Consider the following 13,101-nt stretch of genomic DNA (forward strand, 5'->3'; position numbering starts at 1 on the left):
CATTTTCTTCCCTCTTTAGTTGATCTTTTGCAGCCTACGCATGCACAGCTCCCTACGTGAATTCTGGTTCTTGACTGAGAAATCTTTAGAGATCTTTACAGCTATTTTATTTTCAACACATTGTAATTATAACATTTACATTGGCATGTTTATGAATTTTTCACTTAAACATATGGAGGAGTATCAGCTGTCCCCCTTCCCCCCACGGACAGACTGATAAAGCAATTGGGAAGTGTTAACTATCCAGCCACTGCAAAGGGTTCAACTGCAGCAGCCAAAAATAAATTAAAAAATCGACTTTTTTTTTCTCCTAATGGTAACTGTAACAAATTGTCATGTTTCAGATCCTTGTGAAACAATCATGACGTTCTCATCCAATCAAAGGTTTGATGTTTTTTTCATTTTGAAACCATCATCTTGGCATGCAGGTGTGAAGCAGAGTTAACAGCTTCAGATTTAAAAGGTTATTAATAATATCTCGTGTTCCATTAACATTGGAATGTTCCTACAAGTGTAAAAAGAGGTGATACACAACGTGTCTCCTCTATAACTCTTCAGTTTACACAGAAATTCTGCCAGAGCCACACAACATTGTCCAATAATACTCTTCTTGTGTCTAATTTCCAGGGAGTAACCCTGTTACAAAAGTGAACAGCACATTTGTCCTTGACTATGGTTTAGCAGTACATACGATGTCTGGTGGAGTTTCAGCGTTCACTTTTCTGTAATCTGTACAGAACCGTGATGTCTCATCAATGTTTGGTACCAATAAACAGGGGGGACTTCCTTCTTTGAACTCAACTGCGCTCCGGTAAATAATGTACAGTTAATCACCTACTGCAATACTTCTAGTTTAGCAGGATTTGTGCGATAAGCACATTGTTTAATAGGGATGACATTACCTATGTCTACAGATGCAGCCATTCAAAGTGCGCGGTACAGACACGTACCGGAGGTAATTGGCTACGGCGTCGTGCATCGTGACGCGCGATGACGCAAAATACCGCGGTGCGTGATTGGTTGACCGACAGGGGCACTCGTGGTCCGTTGGTCTGTCATAGAAAGACTTACTGTAAACGTCTTTACTGTGCCCGTTGTAGATATTGAATTTTACCACTGAAGGGAAATCTTAGTAGCTGAGCATAAAAAGAATAGGAGCATACTGTAACGCGTGTGAAGGCCATAAACAATATTAATTTTGGAACATAAACATACAGTATATAGCTGGTCTTGGTACTTTAAAGAAAAAAATACACACCAGTATTCCATTTCTCCCTAAACATTGTAAGCTTCGAAGTCTTTAACTAACGTGATACCGGAGTCAACAAGCATACTTTTAGAATTTGATTAAAAGGGAATATAATATGGAATCGCGTATCTCAAGAATTTAATAACGGTATGATTATATCCGTGTACTGCGACAGGGCTGTGTAGGGCTGTTTCGCCTGCCTGTTCATGCGAGCTGTCTTGTAGCCTACTGGTCTAGGTGCGTGACTACCAACTGGCAGGTTGTGTGTTCAAATCCAGCTGGAGCTGGACTTTTCTTTTAACAAACATTTCTTCCAAAAAATAGGTAAGCGATATTATGGACAATCAATTGACTTTTATATTTCAAAATATCGCAACATGATCGATATTTGCGATATTTTGAACATATCTTCCCTTCTGACAGCGGTTCCTGCTTCTATTGTGTGTGTGTGTGCAACAGAGTAAATTTTTATAGAGAAATGGAGGCTGGACAGTATGCGTTACAATATAAACATTTATATTGATTTAAATCGTGTTCTGATTTAAATCGCAAACGCGTGTTTAATTATGTGCTTTTTAATCATAATCAGGCTAATGCATTTCTACATTTTCTGTATGAACCAGCTTAGAGGTTCATACAGAAAGACAGCTTGTGTATAAATTGAGTGTAAGGTAATTTATGCTTCTAAAGTCATGGTCAGCATTTATTATTGTACTGTGCTGTAAACTTTTTCTGTGCCTAGTCACATTATTTTATAGCGTTTTTATTGCGTTATTAAATCCGGTGGCGCTGTGTGTTAGTTTCCTGACTCCCATTATTTAAACTGCGACACTGATCATTCATCTCTAAATAAACTTTATTTTATATAGCGTTTTAAGCGAATAGGTAATTAGATTGCTCATAAACCTAATCGCTTTTTCTACATAAACACAGCGTGATTGCTCTCTGAAAATGCTTTTCCTTTATTTTTAAAGTAGGCTCAGATTTCAACTATAGATCGTATTATTATAAACGTTCTTGGAAAAATGTATTTTATGTAAACCATGTTTGCTATTAATTCATTTAGGGCTAAAATACGTTCATTGTCTTCCAATCGAGTCGAGTTGACATTGGAAGCCTGCCACACCCAGACTACTAAACCAACGCATTAGCACGTCAAAGCCCATTGAGCCAGTATTGGCTTTAGTATTCCCCCCCTCTCCCCTCAATTCAATTAAATTCAAGGTGTTTTATTTGCGTGACAGATGGGTACAAGCAGTGTTGGGTATGTATATTGTAACGCTTACGGCAGACAGGCACTGTGTAAGAGCCGGCGCACCAGAGCAGCGCACCGAGGGAGCGTCTGCATTTATAACTTAGTTTTTAAAATTAGTCAAGCAATATGAAGCATCTCCTTTTACTTAGTGCCTGAGCATAAAAAGAATAGGAGCATACTGCAACGCGTGTGAAGTCCATAAACGATAATAATTTTGGAACTTAAACATACAGTATATGGCTGGTCTCGGTACTTTAAAGAAAACATACACACCAGTATTCCATTTCTCCCTAAACATTTTAAGCATCGAAGTCTTTAACTAACACGATACCGGAGTCAACAAGCATACTTTTAGAATTTGATTAAAAGGGAATATAATATGGAATCGCGTATCTCAAGAAATTAATAACGATATAATTATATTCATGTTGCAAAAGAACTGCAACGGACATAAAAACTCCCTTGCTTTTAACAGAGCGTTCCATAATTTCCAACTACGAAAATGCCAGGCGAAAGGATTTGTAAACATATTTTGTTAAAGCAAGTCAGTTTTTTCCGCAACACATAAAAGACATTTTTCCAAGAAAGTTTAGCCTTTGTCACTAATGAAACCATTAAATAAAGACATAAATATAGAAATCTTAAAATTTGTTTTATTTAATGTTGGTAGCAGGATGAACTGTCAGGTTGAGCTGAGTGTATATTTTGTCGCAGAGTTGCTGCAAGATGTTAACAGTGAAAAAGGTATTTAGAAATGAGTTATTTCAAGATGAAAATTTTCAGAATAATTGCAAATCTAGCAGGATAGAGAAAGCACAGAAAACTGGCAGTTAGATTGATCAGATTAGTATGAAAAGTCATTTAGAAAAGGGAATGAGAAGAGTGACAAACTAGTATACTTTAGATCTTTTTTTCTGACCAGGGAAAATCTGATCATGTTTCCCCATAACAATAATAAAAAACTTTATTTGATATATCACCATTAAAGGTGGCATCTCAAAGCAATACAGTAGATGTAAAAACAGATAAAAGGACCACAGATTACAAAGTAAATGCATATAAGAAAGACAAGCAGTTAAAGGTGCTACCAAAATTAGAAAATGAAGCAGATACAGACACTAAGTCTTCTGAAAAGAAAGGTTCTGAGGTTAGATTTAAACTGGCCCTGGTGTGTGTGTGTTTGTGTCTGTCTGTCCTGTGATGGACTGGCGCTATGTCCAGGGTGTATTCTGCCTTGTGTCCGTCGCTTACTGGGATAGGCTCCAAATCCTCTGTACTGGATAAAGAGATTAGAAATGGATGGAAGTAAAGGCACTCTGTGGATGGAGCTATACACAGTGTTAGAAACCCACTATGAAAGGGCAGCATCTCACTGAGAATAAAATATTTTATAGTGCTGGCTTAAGGAAACAGCCTTTCCACCTCTCTTGCACATCAGTATCCATACCTAGTTATTTAAACAAATTGCCTCTAATTATAAACATCTTAATATGCTGGCTCTGTGGATCCGCATCAGCTATGTTTGCCCATTCCTTCAATTCATGTGCATCCAACACACAGTTCTACGCTAGCAACTACACAAAATCTAAAATATGAGCTCTACTTGCCACTTACAATACCAACAGTACCAGCTAACTTTAGTAGTGACATTTTCATGGATCTTTTTTTTAGACGAACTACTAGCTTTATTAGCTCCACCTTGCGGAAATTCTGGGTACTATTATTTTGCTAGCGGTATTTACCGGTAACTCGCGGTAGACTGCGTACAGCGTACCGGAAAATAATGCGGTATCGCCCACGCATTTTGAATGGCTGCATCTGTATGCCTACTTAGAAGTTTGAAAACAGATGCCTTTGCACTCAGGTGGTCTTTATTCCCAGATTACACAGTCAGGACGTAGTACCAAGACAATGTTTAGTTCTAAAACAAATCAGACAACATTAAACAGAGCACTTTAGAGCAGAATGTTATGCGTGGATTGGTAGTTTGGCATTTACTTCGCTAATCATTTCACAAACCATTTCAAGATCTGATTGAGGGAACCCTAAATATTTCTGCATAATTTAAATATTTACGATAAAGGTAGTAGGTTGTGTACTTTTGTCCGACTGAGCAATCTTGCTTTCATAAAATATACCAACTTTTTAATGTATAATGATTAACATGCTGTAATACACAGTTTCAATTTAAATGTCTAAAGAGTATACAATATAAATTCTTAATTGATTAAAGATTGTCCCTCAGCAGTGATCGGGATTTGAAACCGGGTGTTTTCTGGTGACAGCTCAAATGCTGTACATGAAAGGTTAAGCTTTATTAGCTCCACCTGGCGATTTTACAAGGTGATTCCAGATACTATTAACATAATCTAATTTGCATGCTTAAACATGACAGACATACATTGCCTTGCTCTGTTTGTATACCCTGGACAGACATTAGAGGTCTTGCAAAACCATGTTTTGTTGTACTTGGTCTTTTCTACTCTTAAATCACCAGGAACATTTACCACTTGTTTCCAAAATGTGTGACAGACTGTGGATCTTTCTATAAAAATTAATGTACTTTAGTAAAAAACTGAGGAAATCGATACCATTAATGAATGGATCCAGTATATATAAACAGATGCAGCCATTCAAAGTGCGCGGTACAGACACGTACCAGAGGTAATTGGCTACGGCGTCGCGCATTTGACACAAGATGACGCGGGGTACCGCGGTATGTGATTGGTTGACCGACAGGGGCACTCGTGGTCCGTTGGTCTGTCGTAGAAAGATTTACTGTAAACGTCTTTACTGTGCTCGTTGTAGTATTGAATATTCATATGGAATTTTACCACTGAAGGGAAATCTTAGTAGCTGAGGATAAAAAGAATAGGAGCATACTGTAACGCGTGTGAAGGCCATAAACGATATTAATTTTGGAACATAAACATACAGTATATGGCTGGTCTCGGTACTTTAAAGAAAACATACACGAAACATGGTTTCATTATGACCAGAATCAGTCTTGAGATATTTTTAACTTGATTTACAGTATTTGAGAGGTATGTCTTGACACCGATACTACGTAAATACTGCTAACGTATATGTTTCTAGGTTTATATTATGCATTTCATACGGTCAAATTACTTTTGAGCAACTGATAAGAAGCCCGAAATGGTATGCCCAGGGCGTTTTAGTTTCGTTTTTGCAGTTTTATCTAGAACAAGCGATGCTTAAACCTTTGTCTGATTCTTGTGAAACTATCCACACGACAGTTACCTAGGAGTTGACTTCAGTGATGTCACTGATGGGATGTTTCTAAAAATCCATCAACTTTAAAACGTCTTCTCCAGTTGTCCTGCATATGTATTCGCTAATGAAGCTGTGTGTTCTGAGCCTGGTTCTCTACATTTCTGTATGAACCAGCTTAGAGGGCTAAAGACAACTTGTGTTTAAATTGAGTGTAAGGTAATTTATGCTTCTAAAGTCATGGTCAGCATTTATTATTGTACTGTGCTGTAAACTTGTTCTGTGCCTAATTACATTATTTTATAGCTTTATCAAATCTGTACATTGTCTGTCGATAATGTTTCTGTAGTGCTTTTTCAGCATTCAGCATGTGACCGCGCCGGTTGCGCTGTGGGTTAGGTTCCTGACTCCCATGTCGCACGGTCTGTGATCGAATCCCATGTAACGATGACTTTATTTTTTAACAGACATTTCGTTGAAAAAATGAAACGTTTCCCTTGGTCAGAGATTAAATAAAACCTCACTCGCACCAAACAAATTTATATTTCTAAATATCACAACATGATCGAATTTAAGTCTTTTTAATAACAATGAATAGTCACCTATGCGTTACAAAATAAACATTCATATTGATTTGAATCGCGTTTTGATTTAAATCCTAAACGCGTGTTAAATATATGTGTTTAAAGGAGATATACTGTATAAAAGCACTGATTCTTATGGAATGTGTTCCGCCGGGGATTCAAAAAATTTAATTTTTTTAATCGCGTATCTAAGAAAAATTGCAGTATAACTTTGTTCGTGCACAAACAGTGGCATGTTACATTATTAATTTGGGTGTCTCCTCTTGCCAGAAAGCTCTAAATTGCATTTTGAGTGCGGTTTTTGACTTTTTCTAAATTGCAACCCATAAATAAAGCTGGTACAGTTTAGACTTACTGTATTCTAAACTTGATTACAGCAGCACATTGGACAATGCAACGTAAATTGCAAAAATGCACTTGGAATCTGTCCAAGCCCTACTACGAAAATTATTTAAATTGCGACACTTATCATTCATCTTTAAATAAACTTTATTTTATATAGCGTTTTAAGCGAAAAGGTAATTAGATTGCTCATAAATCTAATCGCTTTTTCTACATAAACACAGCGTGATTGCTCTCTGAAAATGCTTTTTCTTTATATTTAGGCTCAGATTTCAACTATAGATCATATTATTATAAACTTTCTTGGAAAAATGTCTTTTATGTAAACCATGTTTGCTATTAATTCATTTAGGGCTAGAATATGTTCATTGTCTTCCAATAGAGTCGAGTTGACATTGGAAGCTTGCCACGCCCGGACTGTTACACCAACGCATTAGCATGTTAAAGCGATTTCATTGAGGAACCTAGCTTTCTTAACTAGTAAGTACTGTACTTCCTACTTTGAAAATACCTGTGAAACCGGTTTAATTTGTCACAGCCAGCACTCCCGCAGAGAGAGGGGTTGTACTCGTTAATGTCCGATGACATACAAGTGGAAAGATTACAGATTTGAATCGTCTTTTTTCTGAACCAGGGAAAATCTGATCATGTTTCTCTATAACAATAATAAAAAACTTTTATACTAAAGAATATTACTTAGTAATATTAATCATCATATTACTACCAAAAAAGTCGCCCCAACAACAAAGATATGATTTCATCATAACACCCTGCCAAGTGGCGAGATATGATTCCTTTGTTGTTTTTGCATAAAGGTTTAAATGATTTTTATGGTTTGGTTAAAAATGCAGTTTGTAAATCCATATTTACCAAACAAACGATAGCTGGAAAGCCTGCTGTTAGCGAGGGCAAACCTGATGTTGAAAGAAGTTGTTACTCTACAAAACCTTTTTCGTTTAAAGCAACAGGTGGGGTCATCTGCCTTTGGGAAATATCATCCCGCAAAGGATATTTTATTCTTAAATTCAGGTTTGGGACCTTGTTAGGACAAATAGGGACTTTGTTAATTTGTTTGTCACACAAATCGTTATCTTCAAGTATTAAGTGCACAGTACAGGGTTCATGTTCTGCTGTCATGGTGGTCTGAAAATGATTTCTTTTTGTATATTAGCTCTCTTCTCAGTACACCGTATAGTTCTGGCTGTATGGAAGGTTTTGTGTTATCCTGAGGTATGCCAGACAATAAATACATGCAGCTGTAAAGTTGAGCAGTTTTTAATGTCATGCTCTTACAAAATAAAGCCTTTAGACAATTAGGAGGTACTGGTATTCACAAGGTAGAAGGTGGTGTTTTCAGAGGCCTAAAGGGAAACTGTTATACCTAATGATTAAATACTTGATGAGACATTTTTTTACTGCATTGTTTATGTATGATCTGTGTATCTCAGCTGAAAAGCTGAGATAAAATAAGATGTATGCATCTAAATAACTGGACCTCAAATAGCAGACCTTATGAGCAATACTGTGTGTATTTATTTAAAATATTTATAGCTCCTCTGGAAAGTTGTTGGGGGAAAAAAAACTGATGTGCTGAAACAGTACAATTAAACACGCTCTGCAGAAAAGGGGATGGTTGTTAGGTCAGCTTCAGTTTTACACGTACAGTACACATTTGATTTCATTAAAATTCTGAGGTACCCTGTATCTGCAGGACTCAAGAGGCTTTCAGTCATGTCACTTTGCAGTTGATGTCTCCTAGAGGTTCCTAGATTCTTATTGTAAATAAAAGGAACAGCATACAGTGGGACTTTTTCAAAAAGGGGGAACAAATTTCAACATCTGACTGCACCGAGCACACAAATATTGGTTCTAGGCTCCTGAATCACCTTTGGTCCCTGGATCATTGCTTTTAACCATTTACACAAGGTTTTTACTGTGAAGCACTTTCACAGCTCAACATAAATGGACCTTCTGGGGCACAGGCTTTAAAGGAGCTTTTTAAAAAAAACAGACTTTGCATTTCCTGTTATAAGCTATTCTTTTAGCATATGACAAGCATGCCCTTATTATGGCGATATCCTCCTAAACATTGGAGAAATAACTCTAGAAGTTCAATTAAAACAGAAATGCTTCAAATCACTTGGGATACAACAAAAAAGTGGCGTATTATAAAGTGTGTTAAAAATGTAGCTAGTTTGTTTTCATACCTTAGATTATAATAAAACCTCACCATTTAACACCAACAGGTGTTTTCTTGAAGTCTGCTAGCTTCAAAGTTTATGGTTTGGCTTTTGTGTATAATGATCGTGAACTGCATTGGAAATGTAGGAAAGTAAGTATTAATAAGCAGGACAATTAAACCAAGAAACACCTAAAGTACTGGACTATATTGCAGATAAACTACCGATCTACCTTTTAAGCCTGTACAACCTGCAGAACTCCAGCTTTAATTGATTGGACTCAACAGCCTAAGTTTTAAGGTTATCCTTACAAGTGTGGAAAAGCATGGGCGTAATGTTGCATCCTTCACTGTTGTTTTAAAAGTTGTTTTTTCCAGCTGTACATGAACATTTCTGTCTTGAGTCTTTCTTAACAATATGGTGTAAACAGTGGTTTCTACTGTGATTATTATTTCATTACTGAAGTAGCCTTTTGATATTTGCACAGTATTTTTTGTTGTTATGGCTGTTTTCATATTCGTAGTTTTCTTCTGTTAAAACTTAAAATCTCTCGCATTAAATTGGCTACAAATGCAAGAATTCAACCAGATATTCTTACTTGTACAATGTATACTGTTGCATTTCAGTTAGTTAATGTAGTTAGTCCATAGTCAGCAATCTAAACTTTATTGTTAAGCTTTAATGATTGATGTTGTACCAGTAACCTTTAGAAATACTATAGTACTTCACAAATGCTTTGTGTGTTTGGAAATCTTTTGAGTAAAAGCCTTATAAAAATAGGTTTAGTTTTTACAGGACATCACAAAGAAATAGGATGGTATAATTCTTATAATTGCTTAGTGATTGTATTTGGAATATTATGGACTAAACAGACTTCAGGGATGCCAGTGGATCATTGTGCTATTTGGAATTATTCCTAAAATCAAGTGACCTCTTTGCTGTAGAATTTTTAGTATTATTTATTTAGTATTAATAAAGAATAGATTTATTAAAGTCGTGCGGTGTGTAAGCAGGATATGTAAAATAATGTAAGATAAAGTTTTTTATTATTGTTATAGAGAAACATGATCAGATTTTCCCTGGTTCAGAAAAAAGACTATTAAAATCTGTAATCTTTCCACTTGTATGCCATCGGACATTAACGAGTACAACCCCTCTCTCTGCGGGAGTGCTGGCTGTGACGAATTAAACCCGGTTTCACAGGTATTTTCAAAGTAGGAAGTACAGTACTTACTAGTTAAGAAAGCTAGGTTCCTCAATGAAATCGCTTTAACATGCTAATGCGTTGGTGTAACAGTCCGGGCGTGGCAAGCTTCCAATGTCAACTCGACTCTATTGGAAGACAATGAACGTATTCTAGCCCTAAATGAATTAATAGCAAACATGGTTTACATAAAAGACATTTTTCCAAGAAAGTTTATAATAATACGATCTATAGTTGAAATCTGAGCCTAAATATAAAGAAAAAGCATTTTCAGAGAGCAATCACGCTGTGTTTATGTAGAAAAAGCGATTAGATTTATGAGCAATCTAATTACCTTTTCGCTTAAAACGCTATATAAAATAAAGTTTATTTAAAGATGAATGATAAGTGTCGCAGTTTAAATAATTTTCGTAGTAGGGCTTGGACAGATTCCAAGTGCATTTTTGCAATTTACGTTGCATTGTCCAATGTGCTGCTGTAATCAAGTTTAGAATACAGTAAGTCTAAACTGTACCAGCTTTATTTATGGGTTGCAATTTAGAAAAAGTCAAAAACCGCACTCAAAATGCAATTTAGAGCTTTCTGGCAAGAGGAGACACCCAAATTAATAATGTAACATGCCACTGTTTGTGCACGAACAAAGTTATACTGCAATTTTTCTTAGATACGCGATTAAAAAAATTAAATTTTTTGAATCCCCGGCGGAACACATTCCATAAGAATCAGTGCTTTTATACAGTATATCGCCTTTAAACACATATATTTAAACACGCGTTTAGGATTTAAATCAAAACGCGATTCAAATCAATATGAATGTTTATTTTGTAACGCATAGGTGACTATTCATTGTTATTAAAAAGACTTAAATTCGATCATGTTGTGATATTTAGAAATATAAATTTGTTTGGTGCGAGTGAGGTTTTATTTAATCTCTGACCAAGGGAAACGTTTCATTTTTTCAACGAAATGTCTGTTAAAAAATAAAGTCATCGTTACATGGGATTCGATCACAGACCGTGCGACATGGGAGTCAGGAACCTAACCCACAGCGCAACCGGCGCGGTCACATGCTGAATGCTGAAAAAGCACTACAGAAACATTATTGACAGACAATGTACAGATTTGATAAAGCTATAAAATAATGTAATTAGGCACAGAACAAGTTTACAGCACAGTACAATAATAAATGCTGACCATGACTTTAGAAGCATAAATTACCTTACACTCAATTTAAACACAAGTTGTCTTTAGCCCTCTAAGCTGGTTCATACAGAAATGTAGAGAACCAGGCTCAGAACACACAGCTTCATTAGCGAATACATATGCAGGACAACTGGAGAAGACGTTTTACAGTTGATGGATTTTTAGAAACATCCCATCAGTGACATCACTGAAGTCAACTCCTAGGTAACTGTCGTGTGGATAATTTCACAAGAATCAGACAAAGGTTTAAGCATCGCTTGTTCTAGATAAAACTGCAAAAAAAAACAACAACCCATAATGTACTTCTTTGCGGCTCTGTTTGCCCAAATCATATATTCACAACGTGAAATTAGAAAATAATATTACGTAACCAAAATCCACAATATGGAAACAGAACCTGTGTAATTGTTGACAGATGATGTACTCTTAACATATTTTTACAAGACGAACTACAACATTTAAAAAATGACTTGTATGTACTTGATATCTCTAATCAATCCACGGCGATATAGTTAAAGCAGAGTCCCCGCACAAAACGAAACTAAAACGCCCTGGGCATACCATTTCGGGCTTCTTATCAGTTGCTCAAAAGTAATTTGACCGTATGAAATGCATAATATAAACCTAGAAACATATACGTTAGCAGTATTTACGTAGTATCGGTGTCAAGACATACCTCTCAAATACTGTAAATCAAGTTAAAAATATCTCAAGACCGATTCAATACTTAAACGGGCACAGTTAAGACATTAAATATACATATACATACTGTATACAGTACAGTTTGCATACGGTAATATGTTTATGTTCCTAAATCAATCTCTTTTATGAGCATTTGAAAGGCATGGTAAATCGATTCTCAAAAATTACTGTACTTTGCATGATTGGAAACAAATGCGTGATTGCGAAACGCTGTGGTGTTACTTTTACAAAGACGGTCAATGAAAAAAAGAATGTGGACCAGGGCAATACTTTGAGTTTACACTTACAGCTTGTCCAAGGTCATTCATTATTAATACTATTAGTAATATCTTCGTTAAAGACTTTGATGGCGACAGCTCAAACATGAGAGGTTGAGCTTTATTAGCTCCACCTTGCGGGAATTCTGGATACTATTATTTTGCTAGCGGTATTTACCGGTAACTCGCGGTATTTACCGGTAACTCACGGTAGACTGCGTACAGCGTACCGGAAAATAATGCGGTATCGCCCGCGCATTTTGAATGGCTGCATCTGTATGCCTACTTAGAAGTTTGAAAACAGATGCCTTTGCACTCAGGTGGTCTTTATTCCCAGATTACACAGTCAGGACATAGTACCAAGACAATGTTTAGTTCTAAAACAAATCAGACAACATTAAACAGAGCACTTTAGAGCAGAATGTTATGCGTGGATTGGTAGTTTGGCATTTACTTCGCTAATCATTTCACAAACCATTTCAAGATCTGATTGAGGGAACCCTAAATGTTTCTATATATAATCAGGTGGCTCTGATGGCTCCAAATAAAGAACCTTAAAAAGTGGATTTGCCAAAAGGACTTTATATATACAACTTTATGTATTGGACCCCTCAAATGACAAGATGGGAGATCCATGGCAGGTGTCAGATACCAATACTCCAGCCAAGAGAGACAGCGCCTTAATTGCCTTGAAGAAGTGTCCCTTGAGCCATTGTTCACAGATCACACTGCTGCACTTACTCAAAACCAGAGGCTTAGTGTCCCATGGATTTGATCCTGAGCCACAACTGCTACTCTGACCCTAAGTTGATCACTCCAGTAGTCGGTGGACACAGAGGTTAGTCAGTCACTGACTCAGTTTTATCTGAATTTTGATTTCTAGTGAAGGAGGTG

At 36.4% G+C, this 13,101-nt stretch overlaps 1 long non-coding RNA gene across 1 annotated transcript in view; it reads right to left on the reverse strand.

The window, feature by feature from the left end:
* LOC148650243 (uncharacterized) overlaps positions 1-13,101 on the reverse strand; it is a 227,997-nt gene that overhangs the window by 39,128 nt on the left and 175,768 nt on the right. The window lies entirely within an intron of this gene.

The sequence above is a fragment of the Lepisosteus platostomus genome, chromosome 13 (assembly GCF_059453375.1).
Source record: "Lepisosteus platostomus isolate fLepPlt1 chromosome 13, fLepPlt1.hap1, whole genome shotgun sequence".
NCBI lineage: Eukaryota > Metazoa > Chordata > Actinopteri > Semionotiformes > Lepisosteidae > Lepisosteus > Lepisosteus platostomus.